This window comes from Pleurodeles waltl, chromosome 8 (assembly GCF_031143425.1).
Source record: "Pleurodeles waltl isolate 20211129_DDA chromosome 8, aPleWal1.hap1.20221129, whole genome shotgun sequence".
Classification (NCBI taxonomy): domain Eukaryota; kingdom Metazoa; phylum Chordata; class Amphibia; order Caudata; family Salamandridae; genus Pleurodeles; species Pleurodeles waltl.
Genome location: NC_090447.1, coordinates 2,833,995 through 2,838,449, shown reverse-complemented (window position 1 = coordinate 2,838,449; position 4,455 = coordinate 2,833,995).

Below are 4,455 nucleotides of genomic sequence, written 5' to 3'. Positions count from 1 at the left end.
GCTAATATGTCTGCATTTTATAAGCAAGAAATATTGGGTTTTCCAAAGTAATCATTTGCACTGAATTTGAATTACAGCTGAGACCCAGCTACAGCAGAGAAGCCGGATGTGTTGTATCTTGGTTGCTGGACATCAAAGGTTGTTTGTTTTAATGGAAATAACACTAGAACTGGCTCCTTTGTTATGCCTAGAAATTTATATTTTGCCAAAAAGTAAACCAAAATGTCTAGCTGAGAAAACATGATTGCTTTTTGTACGCAATTCATGTAGACCACAAAGAACTTAATTAGACCTAACTTGTGATAATTGGGTTTACTTTTCGCTACAAAACAGTCCCTTGTGCACTGCATTAGAGCTGCTTCATAGGAGGTGGAACAATGAACCAAACAGCCATAGCATGAGTTGGGCAATGTATACCTACTCTTATTTCCTACCTAATGTGAGTTCAATTACTGAGCCATTTGGACTGACAGAAGTTTCTATTGTTTGGGATTTATTGCAAGCTGAAACACAAACAACTATAGCCAGCCTGGAAGGAAGTGCTCTAGGTAGATTTAAAAATTGAGCTTTTGTTAAAGGATGTGGGTTGTTAGCCTTGAACAGCAAGAACACCTGTAGGCTTCCCCTGAAAGTGAAGCATCTAGCAACCATCATGGAGCTTAGAGGATAGAAGAGAAGTATGAAGATTTGGAGCTGCATTTCGGATCCTATATCTTCCTCATTGCTAGGTGCCCTGCTCCAAGCTTTGTCATTGATGTAGTCTAATTAGGAGAGCCCCAGTCTCATGGGGATTGACACTTTTTGATGGAATTTTAAATAATATGATATTTAAGGTAGGCATCTCATCCTTTAAATTGATCCCTTTGTAGCCTAGTTGAATTGAGGTGCCATAATGATTTTTATATATAATATCACAGTGTTTGGTTAGGAGGTCGCTCATTTGACCATGTCGTGGATGGGGCTGTTTGCTCGGGGGCCCGGAAGGTGTTTATTTACCACCAGCTGATAGTTCAGTTTTTGATGTTTTGTTTTGAAGTAATTTCTTCGAATCCACTGTTCTTTGGCTGCAAGGCATTGGCATGTGGCACATGACTATAATTACAATGGGCTTTCAAATATTAGTGCAATTTCTGTGTGAAAGTCTTGCGGAGGGTGTTGAAGCAAGAGGATGATATGGCGTTGACTTGCTAGGTCATGGAGATAGAAGAGTCTAGTATGAAGCCGAGATTGCATGCGTGGTTGGTGGGTTTAGGGAGCGGCCCCAGGGTGGCTGGCCACCAGGAATCGTCCCATGCTGATTTGTTGGGTCCGAAGATGATGATTTTGGGGTTTTTTCTGAGTTCAGCTTGAGGTGGCTTGCTGTCATCCAGTTAGGATGTTTTGTCACTCCTGTGTTACCTGGCAAGCCAGTGGCAAGACTGGTGGCACCACAAAGGCCTCCTTAATTCCACTGCCAGTGGTTGGGGTGTCCCTTGAAAGGGTAGGGGTTGATATTGTTGGCACCGTTGACCCTCCAACAGCTTCTGGCAATAGATTTATCCTTGTGGTGGTGGACAATGCACAAGGTATCCAGAAGCTATCCCTTTAAGGACCACTACAGCTCCTGCAGTGGCAAAGGCCCTCCTGGGAATCTTTTCCAGGGTGGGTTTCCGTAAGGAAGTGGTGTCAGACGGAGGTAGTAACTTCATGTCTGCATACCTAAAAGCTATGAGGAAGGAGTGTGGTGTAGGGGGCTGGCCTGGTTTGTAGTGTGTACCTTGGGTACTTACACCTTATACCAGGTCCAGTTATCCCTTATTAGTGAAGTAGCAGTGTTCTATCAGCTTAGGCTGATAGAGGTAGCTGTAGCGGAGCAGCTTAGGCTGAACAAGGAGACATGCAATGTTCATGCAATACCACTTATAGTTACACAGTACTTATACACAAGTAAAGACAATACTGAGTGTTACCAAAAATAAAGGTATTTATTTGGGTGACACAGTACCAAAAATATCTTCGAGACAATACTCCTTCTGGAGGTAAGTATTATACTCAGTATGTACACTAGACACCAAAATTAGACAATTAATTAGTCATAGAATAGTGCAAACAAAATGAAATGCTATAGAATGCAATGAGAGAAAATAGGTCTAGGGGCAACACAAACCATATACTAAGAAAGTGGAATGCGAATCACAAATTCCCCTCTCAAAGTGTAGTGTGTGCAGAGTCGCTGGGAGAGGAAGAATACAGTAAAGGTAAGTAAATTGCCACACCCCAGAGCCCAGAAAAGCAGGAGTAAAGTACTGCAAGTTTTCCTTAGGACACACTACACCTTGTGATATGGATTATTGCAGTAACCAACCAAGTCTGCAAACAACAACTGCTGGATTCCTGGACCTAAAGACCTGCAAAAGAAGGGGACCAAGTCCAGAAGTCGAAATAAGTTCCAGGAAGGACAGGAGCCCCTGCCAACTCAGAAGAGGGTGCAAAAGAAGAGTCCCTGGTTGGACGTCAGCTGGTTCCTGCATGAGGCAAAAGATGTCCCACAACGCGAAGCTGGATACAGACGTGATTTCTTTTGCCCATAGGGAGCTCAGACAAACCCTTGCACAGGCCTGCCATTGAGCCTGTGTGAAATAGCGCACACATTATTTCACAGCCATTTTACACTGCACTTGAGTAACTTATAAGTCACCTATATGTCTAACCCTCACTTGGAGAAGGTTAGGTGCAAAGTTACTAAGTGGGAGGGCACCCTGGCACTAGCCAAGGTACCCTCACATAGTTCAGGGCAATTTCCCCTGGACTTAGTGAGTGCGGGGACACCATTACACGCGTGCACTACATATAGGTCAATACCTATATTTAGCTTCACAATGGTAACTCCGAATATGGCCATGTAACATGTGTAAGATCATGGAATTGTCCTCCCATGCCAAAGCTGGTATTGGGGTGCCAATCCCATGCATCCCCGGGGCTCCATAATGGACCCCGGGTACTGACAAATCAGCTATCTGGGGTTTCCTCTGTAACTGCCGCTGCTGCCAACCCACAGACAGGCTTCTGCCCTCCTAGGGTCTGAGCAACCCAGTCCCAGGAAGGCAGGACAAAGAATTTCCTGTGAGAGAGGGTGTTACACCCTCTCCCTTTGGAAATATGTGTTAAGGGCTGGGGAGGAGTAGCCTCTCCCAGCCTCTGGAAATGCTTTGAAGGGCACTGATGGTGCCCTCCTTGCATAAGCCAGTCTACACAGGTTATGGGAACCCCCATACCCTGCTCTAGTGCAAAACCGGACAAAGGAAAGGGGAGTGACCACGCCAGGGGTGGTGCCCAGAGCTCCTCCAGTGTGTCCCAGATCTCTGCCATCTTGAATCCAGAGGTGTGCTGGCACAATGGAGACCTCTGAGTGGCCAGTGCCAGCAGGTGATGTCAGATACCCCTCCTGATAGGTGCTTACCTCACTAGGTGGCCAATCCTCCTCTGAGGGCTATTTAGGGTCTCCTGTGGGCTTTTCCTCAGATAACAGCCTGCAAGAATTCACCAGAGTTCCTCTGCATCTCCTTCGACTTTTGCCAAGGATCGACTGCTGACTGTTCCAGGTCGCCTGCAAAACTGCAACAAAGTAGCAAGAAGACTTCCAGCGACATTGTAGCGCCTAATCCTGCTGGCTTTCTCGACTGTTTCCTGGTGGTGCATCCTCTGGGGGCTGTCTGCCTTCACCCTGCACTTGAAGCCAAGAAGAAATCTCCTGTGGGTCAACGGAATCTTCCCCCTGCTCCAGCAGGCACCAAACTTCAGCAACACTGGTACTCTGGGACCCCTCTCATCCTGACGAGCATGGCCCCTGGAACACAGGTGGTGGACCCAAGTGACCCAGACTGTCCAGTGGTCCAACTGTCCAAATTTGGAGGAGGTAAGTCCTTGTCTTCCCTCTCCAGACAGTAATGCTGTGTACTGCGTGAACTGCAGCTGCTAGGGCTTCTGTGCACTTTTGCAAGGCATCCTTCGTGCACAGTCTAGCCCAGGTCCCCAGCACTCCGTCCTGCATTGCTCAACTCGCTGAGTTGACCACCAGCTTTGTAGGACCCTCTTTTCTAGTGTTTTCTTGAACCCGTGTTCAAGTACTTCTGCGGGTGCTGCCTTCTTGTGCGTGGGCTCTCTGTGTTGCTGAGGGCCCCCTCTGTCTCCTCTTCCAAGTGGCGACCTCCTGGTCCTTCCTAGGCCAGGGCAGCACCCTTTTCCTTCAACTGTGACCTTTGCCATCTAGCAAGGCTTGTTTGCGGTCTTTCTACAAAGAAACAACTCTGCATCCTCCAGGACTTTGTGGGACGACATCTGCGCAAAGGAGAAGTTCCTGGCACCTTCCGTTGTTGCAGAATCTTCAGCTTCTTCCACCTGAGGCAGCCATTTTGCACCTTCATCCGGGCTTTAGTGGGCTCCTGCCACCGACACTTTCATGACTCTTGGACTTGG